Source organism: Bufo gargarizans, chromosome 4 (genome assembly GCF_014858855.1).
Source record: "Bufo gargarizans isolate SCDJY-AF-19 chromosome 4, ASM1485885v1, whole genome shotgun sequence".
NCBI classification, from domain to species: Eukaryota; Metazoa; Chordata; class Amphibia; order Anura; family Bufonidae; genus Bufo; species Bufo gargarizans.
In genome coordinates this window covers 245686141-245709871 of record NC_058083.1, presented here as the reverse complement: position 1 = coordinate 245709871, position 23731 = coordinate 245686141, and the positions used below count along the sequence as shown (strand labels likewise).

Sequence of the window (23731 nt, the reverse complement as noted above, 5' to 3'; positions counted from 1 at the left end):
AGGTGTTTATTCACCAGAAACATAAACGTCCAGGACACTTGCTGGTAACAAGGAATAATAACAAAAAACCAGGCAAGGAGATTCCAGGAATAGTCCCAACCAGTGCTGAATGATGCTGTGCACTTGGCAGTCGAGTCACTCCAGATCTTGGGTCCGCTGTAAGGACAAAGTTACTGGCAGTCTTCAGTCACTAGGAGTTGTGACCTATACCTGGTTGAGGGAAAATAACAGTGGGCACTGATCACCCTGAGAGACCTCCTTTTAAATGCCTGCTGACCAATCCCAGGGTGCCAAGTGTCCACTACCATAGGTGAACAAATTGCCCTGCACCTGAGTACAAGGCCTAAGGCAATCACAAGTTGATTAACCCATGGCTGGCTCCCTAATCCACTTTGCTCTTGTGAGTCAGTATAATATGCGCCACTGGTCGACGAAGTGCATAAGAAGCGCGTACTCGCGACCGTGTATCCCTTTGCGAACCTGCCCTCGTGCGTACGCACGGACGCATGATTGACTCAGCGCGAGTATGCGAGCACGTGGACCCAGATGCGGAAACGGAAGTCGTAGGAGACACCGGAGACAACCCTGGCCGCGGCATCTTGTCACTCGCCTGGCCACTCTGTCCCCGGGACTCCGACGGTCCTCCCCTCCGATGTCCACGCGAACGCATCTCCGCACTGGCTCGCAAAGGGGTCAGCGCTGGTGCATCAGAGACACGCATAACCTGTCCCGCAACTCCACGAGGACCCCTCTTGGTTCCCCTGGAGTGCAAAGCAGGTGAGGATCTTACATTACCCCCCCTCGAGGAGGCGGCTCTGAAGACTCCAAGCAAGCTTTCCCCGGATTATCCCGGTGAAAGGCTGCCACCAACTCATCCGCATGCACCTGGCGAGCAGGTATCCAACATCTCTCCTCTGGACCAAAACCCTTCCAGTCCACCAAATATTGAAGAGACCTTTGGACAAAACGAGAGTCCAAAATTCTGTTCACTTCGAACTCCGGTACCCCTTGGACCTCCAGCGGGGATGGGGTCTGAATGAAGGGAGCGGAGTCGGCTGCCGATTTGAGAAGTGAAACATGAAAGGTGTTCACTCCTCGGATCGATGGTGGAAGAGCAACCTTGTACGTAACTCGGTTGATCTTTTGTGTCACTGGGTATGGGCCAATGAATCGAGGACCCAACTTGGAAGATGGCTGACGCAGCGGAATGTTCCAGGTGGAGACCCACACCTGATCTCCCACCTTAAACTTTTGCTCTACGGTGCGATGACGATCAGCAAATTTCTTCTGTTGCGCCACCGCACTGCGGAGATTCCGCTGGGCCGACGACCAAATGGGACGCCTATCCTTGAACCACTGATCCACCACCGGTGAGTCAGTGGAGGGTCCGGCCAAAGAAGAGAGTCTTGGATCCCTGCCCCCCACGCACCTGAACGGAGACATCTTAGTGGAAGCATGCTCAGAGTTATTATAAGCCACCTCCGCAAAGGGTAGATACGCTGCCCATTCCTCCTGGCAGTCTGACACGAAGCACCGGAGATATTGCTCCAGGGTCTGGTTAGTCCTTTCCGTCTGACCGTTGGTCTCTGGGTGAAAACCAGAAGAAAAAGACAAATTAATACCCAATCGGGAGCAGAAAGAACGCCAGAAGCGGGAGATGAATTGCACTCCTCTGAAACAATGTCATCCGGCGCTCCGTGTAATCGAAAGACATGATTCAAGAACAGATCTGCCAATTCTCTGGCCGAGGGCAATCCAGGGAGTGGGATAAAATGGGCCATTTTACTAAAACGGTCCACCACTACCCAGATTACCGTACTTCCAGAAGACCTTGGCAAATCTGTGATGAAATCCATGGAAATGTGAGTCCATGGAGCCTGGGGAATAGGCAGTGGGAGTAAAGTCCCAGAAGGGGCAGACCGGGACGGTTTACATCTGGCGCAAACAGTACATGCCTGGATATAGGCCTTAACATCCACGGACATGTTGGGCCACCACACGTGACGTTTAACAAGGGTAAGTGTTTTTTTAACACCCAAATGCCCGGCAGACTTTGAGTCATGAAGCTGTCGGATGACCTCCAATCGAAGGTTAATGGGTACGAACCATCGACCCTCGGGTTTGTCAGGTGGACTCTCTGCCTGTGAGGGCTCAAGAAGAGAGGACAAGTCCTCCATTACTTCTACGGCCCCCAGGGCAGCAAGAAAACATTTAGTTGGGAGAATGGTTTCTGGCTCAGAGTCCAGGACGGAAGCAGCCTCAGGGAAGCAGCGGGACAGGGCATTTGCCTTCACGTTTTTGGAACCTGGTTTATAAGTGAGGCGGAAATTGAAGCGGGTGAAAAACAATGCCCACCTGGCTTGTCGGGAGTTGAGTCTTTTGGCACTCTCTAGATACTCCAAATTTTTGTGGTCAGTGTAAACCGTGATGGGATGTTCTGCACCCTCTAGCCAATGTTTCCACTCTTGAAAAGCCAATCTTACTCCCAGAAGCTCTCTATTGCCGATATCATAATTACACTCGGCTGGAGAGAGCTTCCGAGAGAAGAAGGCACAGGGATGTAACCTCTCGGGGTCCCCAGAATACTGTGAGAGAACTGCCCCTACACTGACCTCTGAGGCATCGACCTCGAGAACAAAAGGTCTGGAGGTGTCTGGATGAGTAAGAATTGGTGCCATGCAAAAGGCCTGTTTCAGCGTCTCAAAGGCTCTGACTGCCTCTCTCGTCCACTTAGAAGGATTAGCTCCCTTCTTAGTGAGGTTGGTGAGAGGTACTACTATCGCAGAAAAATTCTTAATAAACTTGCGGTAGAAGTTGGCAAAGCCTAAGAAACGCTGCAACCCCTTAAGATCCTTAGGTTGAGGCCAATCCAAGACAGCAGAAAGTTTGGATGGGTCCATAGCCAATCCCTTTTCTGAGATAATGTACCCCAGGAAAGGCAACTCCTTCACCTCAAACAGACACTTCTCAAGTTTGGCATAGAGGCGGTTCTCCCTCAGCTTCTGGAAAACCTGACACACGTGTCTCCGATGAGAGACCAGATCCGAGGAGTAGATTAGTATGTCATCTAGATAGACAACAACACATCTATCCAAGAAATCTCTGAGAACATCGTTGATGAACTCCTGGAAGACCGCGGGAGCATTACAGAGACCGAAAGGCATCACGAGATACTCGTAATGCCCGTCTCTGGTATTAAATGCGGTCTTCCATTCGTCACCCTCTCTAATGCGAACTAAATTATAAGCACCCCTTAAATCGAGTTTGGTGAAGACTCGGGCCCCTGCCACCTGAGAAAACAGATCAATCAGAGGCAGTGGATACCGATTCTTCACCGTAATCCGATTAAGGGCACGATAATCGATGCAAGGTCTCAAGCCTCCATCCTTCTTCTCCACAAAGAAGAATCCAGCTCCAGCAGGGGAAGTGGATGGACGAATGAAATTCTTCTCAAGGTTCTCTTTAATATACTCCCGCTGAGCCTGAACCTCAGGCCCAGTGAGATTATAAAAATGCCCTCGTGGTGGCATGGTGCCTGGCAACAGGTCTATAGGACAATCATATGACCTGTGGGGAGGTAATACATCAGCCCCCTGAGGACTGAACACATCTCGGAAATTATGATACTGCTGTGGTAAAGTACTTAATACTTCCATGGAGGCTAGTGACAGGTCGGGACGAATGCACTTAGTAAGGCATTCCGTACTCCACTGACAGATAAGACCCGAGCGCCAGTCCACTACTGGATTATGGAGCCTTAACCAAGGGAGACCCAAAATCACGGGAGTGGATGGCATGTCAAGGACAAAAAGGCTTAAGGTCTCCCGATGATCAGCCCCCACCGTTACCTGTATTCCCGGAGTCATCCACACTGCACGACCATCTTGAAGAGGGGAACCATCAATCGCGGTCACTGACATGGTGGTTTTCGGCTGGATCAACGGGATGCCAAGTCGACGAACCAAGGTTGAGTCCACAAAATTCCCAGCGGCCCCAGAATCGATTAGTGCTGACAACTCATGGACCTTGTCTTGCCACCGTAAAGGATATGGATACCATCACCCGGCTTGGAGGAGGGATAATAGCACCTAGGGGGTTCTCCTCTATGCCCCCTAGGTTCATTCGTTTCCCACCGGCAGGAGGGGACAGGTTTTAACGAGGTGTCCAGACTTCCCGCAAAATAGGCACAGGCCTTTCTGTTGGCGACGAGCTCGTCCTGCCTGTGTGAGATGGGAGGATCCAACCTCCATTGGCTCTTCGGCCGATTTTAGAGGCCCTGGATGTGGTCGAGAGGATAAAAACTGAGACGACCGTTCCACTCGCCTCTCACGGATTCGCCTGTCGGCATCGATTGCCTGAGAGATAGCCATTTCCAACGAGAAGGGGGTAGGCAAGGCCAAAAGAAGATCCCGGACCGCATCCGAAAGTCCCAAACGGAAGCGATGGCGTAGGGCTGCGTCGCCCCAGGTGGTGAAAGCTGCCCATCGCCTGAATTCTGCAGCGTATTCTTCAGCTGGGCGGCGGCCTTGTTGAATATGCTCAAGATTGGTCTCTGCGGTGCGAGTACGATCCGGGTCATCGTAAATCACAGCCATAGCCTCGAAGAAGGCATCCACTGACGAAAAAGCTGTATGGTCTTGAGGCAAGTTAAATGCCCAACGTTGGGGGTCTCCACGTAGCAGTGACATTACAATCCCAATTCTCTGCCTGAGAGTGCCAGAAGCCATCGGTCGTAACTGGAAATAAAGGAGACAGGAGTCCCTGAAGTTTAAGAACTCCTGTCGCTCTCCTGTGAAGGGGTCAGGCAGAGGGATCTTAGGTTCTGTTTGATGCCTTGCGATAGTGACGGGTAGTGCTGAGGCTCCCTGGATAAGCTGCTGAACCTCCTCCATCACAGTTGTCAGTTGCTCTTGGATTTGCGCTGCAGCGGCTGCTGGTATATCTGGGCGTCGTTGGAACAGCAGGTTAACGGCTCCCGTTAATTCATTCAGCTGCTGCTGGATCTTGTCCATGGCGACTGTTAGTTGGGCCCACTGTTCTGTAATGCAAGGCACCAACAAACAGACCAGTGATGAAAGCAAAAAGGTGTTTATTCACCAGAAACATAAACGTCCAGGACACTTGCTGGTAACAAGGAATAATAACAAAAAACCAGGCAAGGAGATTCCAGGAATAGTCCCAACCAGTGCTGAATGATGCTGTGCACTTGGCAGTCGAGTCACTCCAGATCTTGGGTCCGCTGTAAGGACAAAGTTACTGGCAGTCTTCAGTCACTAGGAGTTGTGACCTATACCTGGTTGAGGGAAAATAACAGTGGGCACTGATCACCCTGAGAGACCTCCTTTTAAATGCCTGCTGACCAATCCCAGGGTGCCAAGTGTCCACTACCATAGGTGAACAAATTGCCCTGCACCTGAGTACAAGGCCTAAGGCAATCACAAGTTGATTAACCCATGGCTGGCTCCCTAATCCACTTTGCTCTTGTGAGTCAGTATAATATGCGCCACTGGTCGACGAAGTGCATAAGAAGCGCGTACTCGCGACCGTGTATCCCTTTGCGAACCTGCCCTCGTGCGTACGCACGGACGCATGATTGACTCAGCGCGAGTATGCGAGCGCGTGGACCCAGATGCGGAAACGGAAGTCGTAGGAGACACCGGAGACAACCCTGGCCGCGGCGTCTTGTCACTCGCCTGGCCACTCTGTCCCCGGGACTCCGACGGTCCTCCCCTCCGATGTCCACGCGAACGCATCTCCGCACTGGCTCGCAAAGGGGTCAGCGCTGGAGCATCAGAGACACGCATAACCTGTCCCGCAACTCCACGAGGACCCCTCTTGGTTCCCCTGGAGTGCAAAGCAGGTGAGGATCTTACACTTAGCTTTTTTTTCCTTTTAGAAGGAAAGGTAATTTGAATATCTTTCCCTTACAAAGGCCTCTCAGCTAGCTAAGCTAATTCTTACTGCTGTGCTCCAATAAAGGGTAATCACTTGAGATGAGCGAATTTCTAAAAAATGTGGTCGTTTCGCCGAATTTTCCAAAAAGATTCGATTCAATCCAAATTTCTTTGTGGCGAATCTAGTTAAACAGCTATTTCCTAGCTGCAGAAAGCCTGTATAGTGATGTAGAACACTGTGCCTTGCAGAAACACGCATAGGGGGTCTGCTGTGGTAGTGAAACAATACTGTGAGTCAGTATGACACGCAGTTGACAGGCGTCGCTCTTAGAATCACTTCACACTTCACTTATTTGGGCAGTTATGGGGCCAAAACTGACCAAATAACTCAAGTGTGAACTCAGCCTTACAGGTCAATGTTAGTGCCAGGTTTAAAGAACCGTGCAGTGGCCCAAGATTCTACTGTAAAGTGAGAGAGCACTCCTTTTTACACTGTCATCAGCTGATTCCACATAGATTTCTACAGAACCTGTTCTATTAAACGTTGATATACACAGAGCCCTCTGACAGAGTGGAAAGGGTGTCAGCAGTAAATTTGTGTTGACGTCAGATTATTTTGCCCTTCATCTGATCCGTCAGAACAATAACCCCCAAAAAACGGATCCTGTCTGTTGAGCTTCCATCTTCACATGGTCAGTATTTGGTCAGTAATCTATCAATATTGCTAAGGCCAAAAAAAACAGGAGTGGATCCAAAACAACGATGACACGTGAATAGAATATTTGCATGTCTTCTGTGTTTTGTACCCACTCCTGCTTTTGGATACCAAATCATAATCCAATTCTGCTGCAAAATAGGGACATACAGGCATACAGGCCTTACAGCTGCTACTTAGACAGGATCAGTTGTGTGTCTCATTTTTCCTTTCTTTTGACAGATCAGAAGAAGGGTCAAATAATGGTGATGTCATTGAGGCCAAAAAGGAAAAATAATGGCCCAGTCATGGAGTGGGGAGGGTGGGAACAGCATGAAAAGTCCAGAGTGGCTAAGTGACAGAGTGTTGAGGTGGCAGCAGCATGAGGAGATCAGAGTGGCTCAGTGACATAGTGTTGAGGTGGCAGCAGCATGAAGAGACCACAGAGTAGTGAGGTGACTGAGTGGTGAGTTAGCAGCAACATGAGGAGACCACAGAGTGGCCCAGTGACAGAGTGGTGAGGTAGCAGCAGCATGAGGAGACCACAGAGTGTTGAGGTGGCAGCAGCATGAAGAGACCACAGAGTGGTGAGGTGACTGAGTGGTGAGTTAGCAGCAACATGAGGAGACCACAGAGTGGCCCAGTGACAGAGTGTTGAGATAGCAGCAGAATGAGTAGACCACAGAGTGGGCTAGTGACAGAGTGTTGAGGTGGCAGCAGCATGAGGCAACCCAGAGTGGCCCAGTGATATAGTGGTGACGTGGCAACAGCATGAGAAGACCACAGAGTGGCCCAGTGACAGAGTGTTGAGTTGGCAGCAACATGAGGAGAACACAGAGTGGGTCAGTGTTGAGGTACCTGAAAACACAAAACCAAGACTAATGGAATTACTATAAAAAATATATATATCTTTATTAAATACAATGACATCTTATATCACATGATCGGAATAGGAGAGAAAGGATGGAAAAATGACACACCTAATGCAAAAGAAACTCCTGACTAAGGCCTCATGCACACGACCGCTGTGTGCACCCGTGGCCGTTGTCCTGTTTAACGTTTTTTCTGCGGTCCCATTGACTTTCAATGGGTCCGTGGAAAAATCGGAAACTGCACCGTTTGACAGCCGCATCCGTGATCCGTGTTTCCTGGCCGTAAAAAAAAATACGACCTGTCCTATTTTTTTCACGGCCAACAGTTCACGGACCCATTCAAGTCAATGGGTCCGTGAAAAATCACGGATGCACACAAGATTGTCATCCGCGTCCGTCATCCGTGTCCGTTTTTTCCTATTATTTCAATTGCAAACTTGACTTAGATATTTTTTTTTCATTTTTCATGTCCGTGGATCCTCCAAAAATCACAGAAGACCCACGGAAGAAAAAACGGGCACGGATCACGGTACAACGGAACCACGTTTTGCGGGACGTTAAAAAATACTGTAGTGTGCAGGAGGCCTAAGCCTGGATGGTGAAACACGTTTCGAGGTGCTCATCTAGCAGGGTAGTTGGTACCTGGTGACCATGGGTATGTTTTAGATGTATGTTATTACGGTCAATTATTGAGTTGTACAAGCGTGGTGCCACATTGTGGGTCATGTAGATAAGACTGAGTATTTGTACATTTATATGTATTTGGGGTAATTCTAGGAGACTGTTATATGTCCTCACTTGATCGATTTGGCACAATGGTTCTTACATCTTTCATGCCCCTATTTTTGAGAATCATTACTGTTCTTATATCATGTGATATTGGTAATTATAATTAGATCTTATTGGTAGGTTTGATTCTTTACATTTTTGGTTAGTCAAGGTCCGCATATCCCTGCTTTATTTTCTTTTGTATTAGGTATGTAATTTACCATACTTTCTCTCCTATTCCGATCATGTGATATAAGATCTCATTGTATTTAATAAAGATATATATATTTTTTATAGTAATTCCATTAGTCTTTGTTTTGTGTTTTCAGGCGGTTTAAGTGTTTTGACCATGGATATTTATTGAATATGGTTATTTATGAGGTACTTGTAGGTTTACAACAGTGAGGTGGCAGCAGCATGAGGAGACCACAGAGTGGTGAGGTGGCAGCAGCATGAGGAGACCACAGAGTGGAAAGGTGGAAGCAGCATGAGGAGACTACAGAGTGGCCCAGTGACAGAGTGTTGAGGTGGCAGCAGCATGAGGAGACCACAGAGTGGCCCAGTGACAGAGTGGGGAGGTGGAGGGCAATACCAGTACCAGCTGAAGATGGTGGTGGCAGTAGCAGCACCTGGCAGCAGGTGTGTGGCATCAGGCGGAATAGTAGCTGAAGAAGGTAGCCAGAAGAAACAGGTCTCTTTTGACAAAGTTTAGGTGTGGCACCATGGATGATCTAGTCTGATGCATCAGACACCGGTGTGTGGAAATCCTGGCTGATCGACGCCTGATTCATCTTCCAAAGGTAAGTTTCTCCACATTTTGGGCGGACAGGCGAGTTCTCCTTGGGGTAACTATGGCCCCCGCCGCACTACGTTTCTTCTTCATAGACGGGTGAAGAAAACTGCTTCTCAGCTACTCTAGACTTAAGTTGCTGCTGATGGAGCTGGTACTACCCCTCCCACCCCCCCAGCAGCCATGGCAGTGGAACATGATTGCAGATGGCCCCCCTGGTCAGATCTGCGTGAGGATGGGCGATGGCGTACAAATGCAGTGGCCAACTGACTACATAGGATGTCTCGATAGTAGTTCATTTTTTCCTCCCTCTCACTGGGTGGAAAAAAGGCCCCCATTTTGGACCGGTAGCAAGGGTCTAACATGGTGGAGAGCCAGTAGTCATCCCTCTGCCGAATGGTGACAATTCGGCTGTCACTACGCAAGCAACTAAGCATGCATCGGGCCATTTGCGCAAGTGACTCGGAGGGACTCCCTGCTTCCATCTCCACTGCATACTGCCACGGTGTGTCTGGTTCATCTGCCTCATCTTTCTCATCCCCCTGCAGCTGCTCCTGCTCCTCCTCTCCTGTCACCTGTGTAGAAAAACCACCCCTTTCTCTACGCATTTCTTGTGCTCGAATGTCCTCCTCCTCCTCCTCTAGTTCAGCCCCCACAGAGCTCATGTGGCCATGAGATGTAGTCACCACGTCTCCTGTCCCCTGGCCAGCCAGATTTAGCAGCATCTGTTCTAGGATATGAAGCAGTGCAATTACGTTGTTCATCCAGTAGTCCTGGCGACTGACAAATAAAGTGGCCTTCTTAAAGAGCCCGAGCAAACGGTAGGTGTCACGCATGAGCTTTCATGGGTAACCTCGAAGTTACACAGGGGAGTACCTCTGTCCGCCTGTATCATCAAGAAATCGTTTATGGCCTTTCTCTGTCCATATAATCGGTCCAACATATGGAGGGTGGAGTTCCAACGGGTGGAAACGTCACATATCAGCCGATGTTGGGGAACGCCATTCTGCCTTTGCAGCTCCAGGAGGGTGTGCTTTGCTGTGCAAGAGTGGCTGAAGTGCATGCACAGTTTTCTGGCCATTTTCAGGATGTATTGCAGATGGGTTGAAGACTTCAAGAACCTCTTTACAATTAGACTGAACATGTGGGCCATGCAGGGCGCATGGCTCAGACTTTCTTGACGCAGCGCCGACACCATGTTCTTCCCATTGTCCGTGACCATGGTTCTGATTTTGAGTTGTCGAGGAGAAAGCCAGGATTCAATTTCTTGATAAAGGACGCGGAGCAGTTCCTCCCCTGTGTGACTCCATTCGCCCAGTCAAACTAGGTGCAGAACAGCCTGAAACCCGCGTGCCCTGCACATGTGGTATGCTGGAGGTGCACTGTGAATTGTCCCTGCAGTGGAGGCTGAAGACACTGTGGAGGATGAGGAGGCAGAGGCGGACATTGTCGCAGGACCAATGTCTAAGAACGTGAAGGCGGAAGCGGTGTCAGCTGACCAAGTTGCTGGTGTGGCTGGGCAGGAACCACATTTACCCAGTAGGACGGAAAGGACATATATTGTCGTTGACCGTAGTTACAGCCCCACACGTCGGCGCTGCCATGCACTTTGGCAGACACACACAGGCTCAAGGATTGGCCCACCTTCTGTTCTACATATGTGTGCAGGGCTGGTACTGCCTTTTTCGCAAAGAAATGACGGCTTGGGACCCTCCACCCCAGCTTGGCACAAGCAATCAGTTCTCTGAAAGGTGCAGAGTCCACCACTTGGAAAGAGAGGGACTGCAGCACCAGCAACCTGGAGCACGTTAAGCACACATACTGTTGTCTCTTGGGAATCGCTTTAGTGATTGATTGCTGAAGAATTGACTTACAAGGAATAGGAGGACAAGGAGCAGGAGCATCAGGACCAATAGATGATGGGAAGGAAAAACAGCTCCCTTCGGCTGAGGTGGTGGAGCCTAGACTGCAGGAAAAGGTGTGCAGTTCACTAGGTGATGCAGCGGTTGCTGCAGCAGGCTGGACCACTACATTAGCACCACGATCCTCCCAGGCTACCTTATGGTGATGCTGCATGTATTGACGCAGGGCAGTGGTGCCAACATTGGCACCCTGGCCATGCTTCACCTTCTGGCCATGTTTACCTCCTCCGACGGCTTGACAAAAAACTGCCAGACTATGGTATTTTACCGCCAACACTCTGCACTGACTGCCTGCTGCCACTGCCTCTGTGAACCCCTGCACTACTACTTTCCGGGCAGGTAGGCTCCTGCGAGGCGGGCAGTCTACCCCGGGCACATTTTGCTCCCAACCTCCCACTGCTGCCACCCTGCTGACTCACGGCCACACTACCACCTTGCTGGCTCAGCCGCTGCCTCACACGCAAGCTGCCACCCTCTTCTCCTGATGATGATGATTCCCCTTCTTCACCCGGCTTCCAAGTGCGATTGGCTACATCATCATCATCCGCTACTGTCTGCACATCAGTCCCAGGGCCAGGAGCCTGACCGCTCGCAACACCAGCTCCCACGTGACTCTCATCATCATTACTTGCCCGTCTACTGGAGGAAGCTGCAGATGTCTCCTCCAGATCTTGGATGGGCAGTAGCTGCTGACTGTCCTCTAGTAGCTCGTACTCGCTAAAAAGTTGAGCTGAGTCTACGGCATATTATATTTCTACTAACAGAAAATGAGAGGCAGGTTGAGGACAGGTGGGAGCACAGGGCCTGCTCCCGGGCTATGCCAACTAAGTGTAGTGTCAGAAGAACCCACTGACTCTTGGCTGGGGGTGTCTGATGTCACTTGCAACAAAGTAAAAGACCAAGTCAACCACTCAAGCATCGCTGGGTTGCTGTCAAGACACAACCGCTAGATTACAGTGGGAGCTCAGGCCTCTCGCTGCGACTCCTGCTGCCACCCCCAATTCTTCTGCTTCTACTTGTGCCTGCGGCAGAAACATTTTGGCCACTGCCTGTTACCTTTGAAGGGCTTGTCACTTGTCTGTCTGACATACTGCAAAATAAAAGAATTAAATTGGGTTAAAATAAATTTATACACCCCAAAAATGGCAGTAGAACAATGTAAGTTCACCACAAAACGGCTAAGACATAGGTTTTTTCCCTATTAATACACAACAAAAATGTCTCTAAAACAATGTACGTTCACCGCTTAACGACTAATAAGATGTACTTTTTTTTCCTTTTTAATACATCGCAAAAATGTCTATAAAGAAATGCACGTTCACCGCAAAACGTCTAATAAGATATAGGTTTTTTTCTTATTACTACACCACAAAAATGTTTATAAAACAATGTACCTTCACTGCTGAACGGCTAATAAGACGTACTTTTTTTGAACACTTAATATGGTGCCAATGGCCTCCTAAAGGTTAAACAAGTGGAAAAGTAGTAATTGAAGAAGCAACTGCGAAACGAACGTTGGGCTGTTCCCTCCAGGTTGGTCAATATTATGTCTGTATTATCGCTCTCAGTCCTCAATTTAGGGATGTGGTTGTTCCATTAGATGGCTACTAGGGATGAGCGAACTCGAACTGTATAGTTCGGGTTCGTACCGAATTTTGGGGTGTCCGTGACACGGACCCGAACCCGGACATTTTCGTAAAAGTCCGGGTTCGGGTTCGGTGTTCGTCGCTTTCTTGGCGCTTTTGTGACGCTTTCTTGGCGCTTTTTGAAAGGCTGCAAAGCAGCCAATCAACAAGCGTCATACTACTTGCCCCAAGAGGCCGTCACAGCCATGCCTACTATTGGCATGGCTGTGATTGGCCAGAGCACCATGTGACCCAGCCTCTATTTAAGCTGGAGTCACATAGCGCCGCCCGTCACTCTGCTCTGATTAGCGTAGGGAGAGGTTGCGGATGCGACAGTAGGGCGAGATTAGGCAGATTAACTCCTCCAAAGGACTTCACTTGATTAATCGATCGATCTGCAGCTGTGCATCATTGAGCTGCTGAAATTCAAATGCTCACTCACTGTTTTTAGGCTGCCCAGACCGTTTGTCAGTCACTTTTTTCTGGGGTGATCGGCGGCCATTTTGTGTCTTGTGCGGTGCTGCGACCAAGTGCATCCAAGCTGCGACCAAGTGCATTTAACCCTCAATGGTGTGGTTGTTTTTTGGCTAAAGCCTACATCAGGGTGAAGCTGTCACACCAAGTGCATTTAACCAGCAATAGTCTGTTCATTTTTTTGGCCATATACTAAATCAGGGGCAAGCTGCGCCTGTCACCAAGTGCATTTAACCCTCAATGGTGTGGTTGTTTTTTGGCTAAAGCCTACATCAGGGTGAAGCTGTCACACCAAGTGCATTTAACCAGCAATAGTCTGTTCATTTTTTGGCCATATACTACATCAGGGGCAAGCTGCGCCCGTCACCAAGTGCATTTAACCCTCAGTAGTGTGGTGCGTCAAGCTGTGACACCAAGTGCATTTAACCAGCAATAGTCTGTTCATTTTTTGGCCATATACTAAATCAGGGGCAAGCTGCGCCCGTCACCAAGTGCATTTAACCAGCAATAGTCTGTTCATTTTTTTGGCCATATACTAAATCAGGGGCAAGCTGCGCCTGTCACCAAGTGCATTTAACCCTCAATGGTGTGGTTGTTTTTTGGCTAAAGCCTACATCAGGGTGAAGCTGTCACACCAAGTGCATTTAACCAGCAATAGTCTGTTCATTTTTTGGCCATATACTACATCAGGGGCAAGCTGCGCCCGTCACCAAGTGCATTTAACCCTCAGTAGTGTGGTGCGTCAAGCTGTGACACCAAGTGCATTTAACCAGCAATAGTCTGTTCATTTTTTGGCCATATACTAAATCAGGGGCAAGCTGCGCCCGTCACCAAGTGCATTTAACCAGCAATAGTGTGGTTATTTTTTGGCCATATCCCAGTCTAATTCTGTTACTAAATCCATACCGGTCACCCAGCGCCTAAATACTAGGCCTCAAATTTATATCCCGCTAAATCTCTCGTTACCGCTGTCCTGTTGTGGCTGGGAAAGTTATTTAGTGTCCGTCAAAGCACATTTTTTGTTCTGGGTTGAAGTACAATTCCCAATTTAGCAATTTCATAATTTAGTGGTTCCTGCTATATCAGAGCTATTTGAAATCTATCCCTAAAAGGGTATATAATATTCAAGGTGCACATTGGGTCATTCAGAATAACTTCACACACACCCGCTACTGTGTATTTCCAAGTCTAATTCTGTCACTAAACCCATACCTGTCACCCAGCGCCTAAATACTAGGCCTCAAATTTATATCCTGCTAAATCTCTCGTTACCGCTGTCCTGTTGTGGCTGGGAAAGTTATTTAGTGTCCGTCAAAGCACATTTTTTGTTCTGGGTTGAAATACAATTCCCAATTTAGCAATTTCATAATTTAGTGGTTCCTGCTATATCAGAGCTATTTGAAATCTATCCCTAAAAGGGTATATAATATTCAAGGTGCACATTGGGTCATTCAGAATAACTTCACACACACCCGCTACTGTGTATTTCTAAGTCTAATTCTGTCACTAAACCCATACCTGTCACCCAGCGCCTAAATACTAGGCCTCAAATTTATATCCTGCTAAATCTCTCGTTAACGCTGTCCTGTTGTGGCTGGGAAAGTTATTTAGTGTCCGTCAAAGCACATTTTTTGTTCTGGGTTTAAATACAATTCCCAATTTAACAATTTCATAATTTAGTGGTTTCTGCTATATCAGAGCTATTTGAAATCTATCCCTAAAAGGGTATATAATATTCAAGGTGCACATTGGGTCATTCAGAATAACTTCACACACACCCGCTACTGTGTATTTCCAAGTCTAATTCTGTCACTAAACCCATACCTGTCACCCAGCGCCTAAATACTAGGCCTCAAATTTATATCCTGCTAAATCTCTCGTTAACGCTGTCCTGTTGTGGCTGGGAAAGTTATTTAGTGTCCGTCAAAGCACATTTTTTGTTCTGGGTTGAAATACAATTCCCAATTTAGCAATTTCATAATTTAGTGGTTTCTGCTATATCAGAGCTATTTGAAATCTATCCCTAAAAGGGTATATAATATTCAAGGTGCACATTGGGTCATTCAGAATAACTTCACACACACACGCTTCTGTGCATTTCCAAGTCTAATTCTGTCACTAAATCCATACCGGTCACCCAGCGCCTAAATACTAGGCCTCAAATTTATATCCCGCTGAATTTGAATACAATACATTGGGCCAAATAATATATTTGTTGTTGTGGTGAACCATAACAATGAGAAAAACATCTAGTAAGGGACACGGACGTGGACATGGTCGTGGTGGTGTTAGTGGACCCTCTGGTGCTGGGAGAGGACGTGGCCGTTCTGCCACATCCACACGTCCTAGTGTACCAACTACCTCAGGTCCCAGTAGCCGCCAGAATTTACAGCGATATATGGTGGGGCCCAATGCCGTTCTAAGGATGGTAAGGCCTGAGCAGGTACAGGCATTAGTCAATTGGGTGGCCGACAGTGGATCCAGCACGTTCACATTATCTCCCACCCAGTCTTCTGCAGAAAGCGCACAGATGGCGCCTGAAAACCAACCCCATCAGTCTGTCACATCACCCCCATGCATACCAGGGAAACTGTCTCAGCCTCAAGTTATGCAGCAGTCTCTTATGCTGTTTGAAGACTCCGCTGGCAGGGTTTCCCAAGGGCATCCACCTAGCCCTTCCCCAGCGGTGAAAGACATAGAATGCACTGACGCACAACCACTTATGTTTCCTGATGATGAGGACATGGGAATACCACCTCAGCATGTCTCTGATGATGACGAAACACAGGTGCCAACTGCTGCGTCTTTCTGCAGTGTGCAGACTGAACAGGAGGTCAGGGATCAAGACTGGGTGGAAGACGATGCAGGGGACGATGAGGTCCTAGACCCCACATGGAATGAAGGTCGTGCCACTGACTTTCACAGTTCGGAGGAAGAGGCAGTGGTGAGACCGAGCCAACAGCGTAGCAAAAGAGGGAGCAGTGGGCAAAAGCAGAACACCCGCCGCCAAGAGACTCCGCCTGCTACTGACCGCCGCCATCTGGGACCGAGCACCCCAAAGGCAGCTTCAAGGAGTTCCCTGGCATGGCACTTCTTCAAACAATGTGCTGACGACAAGACCCGAGTGGTTTGCACGCTGTGCCATCAGAGCCTGAAGCGAGGCATTAACGTTCTGAACCTGAGCACAACCTGCATGACCAGGCACCTGCATGCAAAGCATGAACTGCAGTGGAGTAAACACCTTAAAACCAAGGAAGTCACTCAGGCTCCCCCTGCTACCTCTTCTGCTGCTGCCGCCTCGGCCTATTCTGCTGCTGCCGCCTCGGCCTCTTCCTCCGCCTCTGGAGGAACGTTGGCACCTGCCGCCCAGCAAACAGGGGATGTACCACCAACACCACCACCACCACCTCCGTCACCAAGCGTCTCAACCATGTCACACGCCAGCGTTCAGCTCTCCATCTCACAAACATTTGATAGAAAGCGTAAATTCCCACCTAGCCACCCTCGATCCCTGGCCCTGAATGCCAGCATTTCTAAACTACTGGCCTATGAAATGCTGTCATTTAGGCTGGTGGACACAGACAGCTTCAAACAGCTCATGTCGCTTGCTGTCCCACAGTATGTTGTTCCCAGCCGGCACTACTTCTCCAAGAGAGCCGTGCCTTCCCTGCACAACCAAGTATCCGATAAAATCAAGTGTGCACTGCGCAACGCCATCTGTAGCAAGGTCCACCTAACCACAGATACGTGGACCAGTAAGCACGGCCAGGGACGCTATATCTCCCTAACTGCACACTGGGTAAATGTAGTGGCAGCTGGGCCCCAGGCGGAGAGCTGTTTGGCGCACGTCCTTCCGCCGCCAAGGATCGCAGGGCAACATTCTTTGCCTCCTTCTCGGCTTCCTCCTCCTCTTCTTCCACCTGCTCATCCAGTCAGCCACACACCTTCACCACCAACTTCAGCACAGCCCGGGGTAAACGTCAGCAGGCCATTCTGAAACTCATATGTTTGGGGGACAGGCCCCACACCGCACAGGAGTTGTGGCGGGGTATTGAACAACAGACCGACGAGTGGTTGCTGCCGGTGAGCCTCAAGCCCGGCCTGGTGGTGTGTGATAATGGGCGAAATCTCGTTGCAGCTCTGGGACTAGCCAATTTGACGCACATCCCTTGCTTGGCGCATGTGCTGAATTTGGTGGTGCAGAAGTTCATTCACAACTACCCCGACATGTCAGAGCTGCTGCATAAAGTGCGGGCCGTCTGTTCGCGCTTCCGGCGTTCACATCCTGCTGCTGCTCGCCTGTCTGCGCTACAGCGTAACTTCGGCCTTCCCGCTCACCGCCTCATATGCGACGTGCCCACCAGGTGGAACTCCACCTTGCACATGCTGGACAGACTGTGCGAGCAGCAGCAGGCCATAGTGGAGTTTCAGCTGCAGCACGCACGGGTCAGTCGCACTACAGAACAGCACCACTTCACCACCAATGACTGGGCCTCCATGCGAGACCTGTGTGCCCTGTTGCGCTGTTTCGAGTACTCCACCAACATGGCCAGTGGCGATGACACCGTTATCAGCGTTACAATACCACTTCTATGTCTCCTTGAGAAAACACTTAGGGCGATGATGGAAGAGGAGGTGGCCCAGGAGGAGGAGGAGGAGGAGGAGGAAGAGGGGTCATTTTTAGCACTTTCAGGCCAGTCTCTTCGAAGTGACTCAGAGGGAGGTTTTTGGCAACAGCAGAGGCCAGGTACAAATGTGGCCAGCCAGGGCCCACTACTGGAGGACGAGGAGGACGAGGATGAGGAGGAGGTGGAGGAGGATGAGGATGAAGCATGGTCACAGCGGGGTGGCACCCAACGCAGCTCGGGTCCATCACTGGTGCGTGGCTGGGGGGAAAGGCAGGACGATGACGATACGCCTCCCACAGAGGACAGCTTGTCCTTACCCCTGGGCAGCCTGGCACACATGAGCGACTACATGCTGCAGTGCCTGCGCAACGACAGCAGAGTTGCCCACATTTTAACCTGTGCGGACTACTGGGTTGCCACCCTGCTGGATCCACGCTACAAAGACAATGTGCCCACCTTACTTCCTGCACTGGAGCGTGATAGGAAGATGCGCGAGTACAAGCGCACGTTGGTAGACGCGCTACTGAGAGCATTCCCAAATGTCACAGGGGAACAAGTGGAAGCCCAAGGCCAAGGCAGAGGAGGAGCAAGAGGTCGCCAAGGCAGCTGTGTCACGGCCAGCTCCTCTGAGGGCAGGGTTAGCATGGCAGAGATGTGGAAAACTTTTGTCAACACGCCACAGCTAACTGCACCACCACCTGATACGCAACGTGTTAGCAGGAGGCAACATTTCACTAACATGGTGGAACAGTACGTGTGCACACCCCTCCACGTACTGACTGATGGTTCGGCCCCATTCAACTTCTGGGTCTCTAAATTGTCCACGTGGCCAGAGCTAGCCTTTTATGCCTTGGAGGTGCTGGCCTGCCCGGCAGCCAGCGTTTTGTCTGAACGTGTATTCAGCACGGCAGGGGGCGTCATTACAGACAAACGCAGCCGCCTGTCTACAGCCAATGTGGACAAGCTGACGTTCATAAAAATGAACCAGGCATGGATCCCACAGGACCTGTCCGTCCCTTGTCCAGATTAGACATTAACTACCTCCCCATAACCATATATTATTGGACTCCAGGGCACTTCCTCATTCAATCCTATTTTTATTTTCATTTTACCATTATATTGCGAGGCTACCCAAAGTTGAATGAACCTCTCCTCTGCCTGTGTGCTAGGCCTAAATATATGCCAATGGACTGTTGCAGTGGTGGCTGACATGAAGCCTGATTCTCTGCTATGACATGCAGACTAATTCTCTGCTGACATGAAGCCAGATTGTCTGTTACGGGACCTCTCTCCTCTGCCTGGGTGCTGGGCCTAAATTTATGACAATGGACTGTTGCAGTGGTGGCTGACGTGAAGCCTGATTCTCTGCTATGACATGCAGACTGATTCTCTGCTGACATGAAGCCAGATTGTCTGTTACGGGACCTCTCTGCTCTGCCTGTGTGCTAGGCCTAAATATATGCCAATGGACTGTTGCAGTGGTGGGTGACGTGAAGCCTCATTCTCTGCTATGACATGCAGACTGATTCTCTGCTGACATGAAGCCAGATTGTCTGTTACGGGACCTCTCTGCTCTGCCTGTGTGCTAGGCCTAAATATATGCCAATGGACTGTTGCAGTGGTGGGTGACGTGAAGCCTCATTCTCTGCTATGACATGCAGACTGATTCTCTGCTGACATGAAGCCAGATTCTCTGTTACGGGACCTCTCTGCTCTGCCTGTGTGCTAGGCCTAAATATATGCCAATGGACTGTTGCAGTGGTGGGTGACGTGAAGCCTCATTCTCTGCTATGACATGCAGACTGATTCTCTGCTGACATGAAGCCAGATTGTCTGTTACGGGACCTCTCTGCTCTGCCTGTGTGCTAGGCCTAAATATATGCCAATGGACTGTTGCAGTGGTGGGTGACGTGAAGCCTCATTCTCTGCTATGACATGCAGACTGATTCTCTGCTGTCATGAAGCCAGATTGTCTGTTACGGGACCTCTCTGCTCTGCCTGTGTGCTAGGCCTAAATATATGCCAATGGACTGTTGCAGTGGTGGGTGACGTGAAGCCTCATTCTCTGCTATGACATGCAGACTGATTCTCTGCTGACATGAAGCCAGATTGTCTGTTACGGGACCTCTCTGCTCTGCCTGTGTGCTAGGCCTAAATATATGCCAATGGACTGTTGCAGTGGTGGGTGAAGTGAAGCCTCATTCTCTGCTATGACATGCAGACTGATTCTCTGCTGTCATGAAGCCAGATTGTCTGTTACGGGACCTCTCTGCTCTGCCTGTGTGCTAGGCCTAAATATATGCCAATGGACTGTTGCAGTGGTGGGTGACGTGAAGCCTCATTCTCTGCTATGACATGCAGACTGATTCTCTGCTGACATGAAGCCAGATCGTCTGTTACGGGACCTCTCTGCTCTGCCTGTGTGCTAGGCCTAAATATATGCCAATGGACTGTTGCAGTGGTGGGTGACGTGAAGCCTCATTCTCTGCTATGACATGCAGACTGATTCTCTGCTGACATGAAGCCAGATTGTCTGTTACGGGACCTCTCTGCTCTGCCTGTGTGCTAGGCCTAAATATATGCCAATGGACTGTTGCAGTGGTGGGTGACGTGAAGCCTCATTCTCTGCTATGACATGCAGACTGATTCTCTGCTGACATGAAGCCAGATCCTCTGTTACGGGACCTCTCTCCTCTGCCTGGGTGCTGGGCCTAAATTTATGACAATGGACTGTTGCAGTGGTGGCTGACGTGAAGCCTGATTCTCTGCTATGACATGCAGACTGATTCTCTGCTGACATGAAGCCAGATTGTCTGTTACGGGACCTCTCTGCTCTGCCTGTGTGCTAGGCCTAAATATATGCCAATGGACTGTTGCAGTGGTGGGTGACGTGAAGCCTCATTCTCTGCTATGACATGCAGACTGATTCTCTGCTGACATGAAGCCAGATCCTCTGTTACGGGACCTCTCTCCTCTGCCTGGGTGCTGGGCCTAAATTTATGACAATGGACTGTTGCAGTGGTGGCTGACGTGAAGCCTGATTCTCTGCTATGACATGCAGACTGATTCTCTGCTGACATGAAGCCAGATCCTCTGTTACGGGACCTCTCTCCTCTGCCTGGGTGCTGGGCCTAAATTTATGAAAATGGACTCTTACAGTGGTGGGTGACGTGAAGCCTGATTCTCTGCTATGACATGAAGACTGATTCTCTGCTGACATGAAGCCAGATTGTCTGTTACGGGACCTCTCTCCTCTGCCTGGGTGCCGGGGCCTAAATATCTGAGAATGGACTGTTCCAGTGGTGGGTGACGGGAAGCCAGATTCTCTGCTATGGAACCTCTCTCCAATTGATTTTGGTTAATTTTTATTTATTTAATTTTTATTTTAATTAATTTCCCTATCCACATTTGTTTGCAGGGGATTTACCTACATGTTGCTGCCTTTTGCAGCCCTCTAGCCCTTTCCTGGGCTGTTTTACAGCCGTTTTAGTGCCGAAAAGTTCGGGTCCCCATTGACTTCAATGGGGTTCGGGTTCGGGACGAAGTTCGGATCGGGTTCGGATCCCGAACCCGAACATTTCCGGGATGTTCGGCCGAACTTCTCGAACCCGAACATCCAGGTGTTCGCTCAACTCTAATGGCTACATTACTACTTTTCCACTTGTTTAACCTTCAGGAGGCTGTTGGCACCATATTATGTGTATTAATTGGATTGTGTTATATTGCACATTGACTGTAGAGCTATATCATTGCACCTTATCCCTTTCACTGTAGGGATTTTTTTTATCCACAATCCTGCTTCCCCATAACATATGTAATTTTAAATGTTTGTAAGATATGCATGTCATCATTTTGGATTAATAAAAATTTAATTTAGTATATTTTGTGTGGTGAAGAGTTTATATATAGGAGTTCATGTTATGTTTCCATACATACTGACGTGTTGATGTCTATATTGGTGTTGATCACACAGCACTTGCAGCCCAATAACAAGCACGGTTTACTGGAATTACTGAGCTATCATATAATGCAAACCTAAAAGCAGCAGTATAAGGGCTCATGCACAAGGCCATTGCCTGGCTGTGGCCGTATTGCGGCCAGCATACAGCAGGTCCACAATACACAGGCACCGGCCGTGTGCACCCTGCATCACGGATGCAAACCCATTCATTTGTGCATTCATTTGCAAAATATAAGTGTACATTCACCAAAGCTGAACATAACTTCATTGTATAGTTTTAATGTTTGCATAATATTGAAACCGGTTGTGAAAACCTGAGCAACCGGAATGAGATGTAATTTTAGTTCCCATAATAATCATTCGAAAGATTAACAATTCTTGGAATGCTTTTTTAATATGGAGAAATTTTGGCAAGTAAATTCATGCTTTGGTTTTCAACAAATATAAGGAATGTAGTTTAATGTGTAACACCCTTAGAAATTGCAACACTCTTTACACCTACACGTCATAGATTTTTTTAAGGAAAAGGATTGAGCGGCACTCCTTGTTAGAGAGTGGGCGGTGCTATGTGTCCCCCTAAGGCTACTTTCACACTAGCGTTCGTCGGTCCGCTCGTGAGCTCCGTTTGAAGGAGCTCACGAGCGGACCCGAACGCAGCCGTCCAGCCCTGATGCAGTCTGAATGGAGCGGATCCGCTCAGACTGCATCAGTCTGGTGGCGTTCAGCCTCCGCTCCGCTCGCCTCCGCACGGACAGGCGGACAGCTGAACGCTGCTTGCAGCGTTCGGGTGTCCGCCTGGCCGTGCGGAGGCGTGCGGATCCGTCCAGACTTACAATGTAAGTCAATGGGGACGGATCCGTTTGAAGATGCCACAATATGGCTCAATATTCAGGCGGATCCGTCCCCCATTGACTTTACATTGAAAGTCTGGACGGATCCGTACTAGGCTATTTTCACACTTAGCTGTTATATGCTAAAATAATGCAGACGGATCCGTTCTGAACGGAGCCTCCGTCTGCATTATTATGAGCGGATCCGTTCAGAACGGATCCGATCGAACGCTAGTGTGAAAGTAGCCTTAGAGATCTAGGTTTACCATGTCTATCATATCTATACTATCTTTACATTCAAGTGGTCTGCCTATATATTATGCCTCAGTTATATTTATACTGCTACTAACCTTGCTTTCTCAGGAACTGATTGATAAACATGAACTTTGTTACTCATACGATAGGATTACTCTTTTATCTAATGCTACATGCACACGACCGTATGTGTTTTGCGGTCCGCAAATTGCGGATCCGCAAAAAAAGGATGACTTTCCGTATGGCATCTGTTTTTTTTGCGGATCCGTTTTTTTTGCGGATCCATTGTAATAATGCCTATCCCTGTCCGCATGCACAATTTTTTTTGATGGACAGTACACGCTGTGCAGACCGCATTTTTTGCGGACCCATTTAAATGAATGGGTCCGCATCCTATCCGCAAAAAAAACGTAACGGACATGGAAACAAAATACGGTCGTGTGCATGAGGCCTAATACTGTATTGTTTGGATTCCACAGATATCCTACGTATATCCTGCCATCTCTACATGGGATGATTATCTCACCCTCCTAATCTATACTACTCTTACTCTCTATTGTCAGACTATGCTGTTAACATATTGCCAGATTATCCGAATGTATAATCATGTATAATTTTGGTTTGTTGCGTATTTCCTCTAAAAGATATATATATTCTTCTCAATCATGTTATACCGTATAGCACATTGTCTACTATATAATACATCACCTATGAAGTAACCTTTCCCATTTTGTATATACTGTTCTAATATTCACTTGTCTATATACCAGGCCGTGAACAAGATCTAAGACTAGACCGAAACGTTGGCCAGTGGCTAATTTTTGGATGGATAAGAAAATAATTAATGAAATGAAATAAAATAAGAAGCTCAAAGCAGCTATAGAGTGCCGTGGTAGATTTTTTTTTACTGACAGTCACAACTTTACTATAACTCATCATCGGAAGCACCTCCATGAAATTTGTGTCAAAGTAAAGCCCCTTTTACATTACATATGAGAGATACATTTTCCTATATGTC

The 23731-nt window shown here is 48.7% G+C and overlaps 1 long non-coding RNA gene across 1 annotated transcript in view; it reads left to right on the top strand.

The window, feature by feature from the left end:
- Positions 1-23515, top strand: part of LOC122936317 — a 32402-nt gene extending 8887 nt beyond the window's left edge. Inside the window, exon 3 of the long non-coding RNA XR_006388910.1 lies at positions 23484-23515. This is a non-coding gene — a long non-coding RNA (uncharacterized LOC122936317). The remainder of the gene's footprint in view (positions 1-23483) is intronic.
- Positions 23516-23731: the final 216 nt, after the last annotated feature.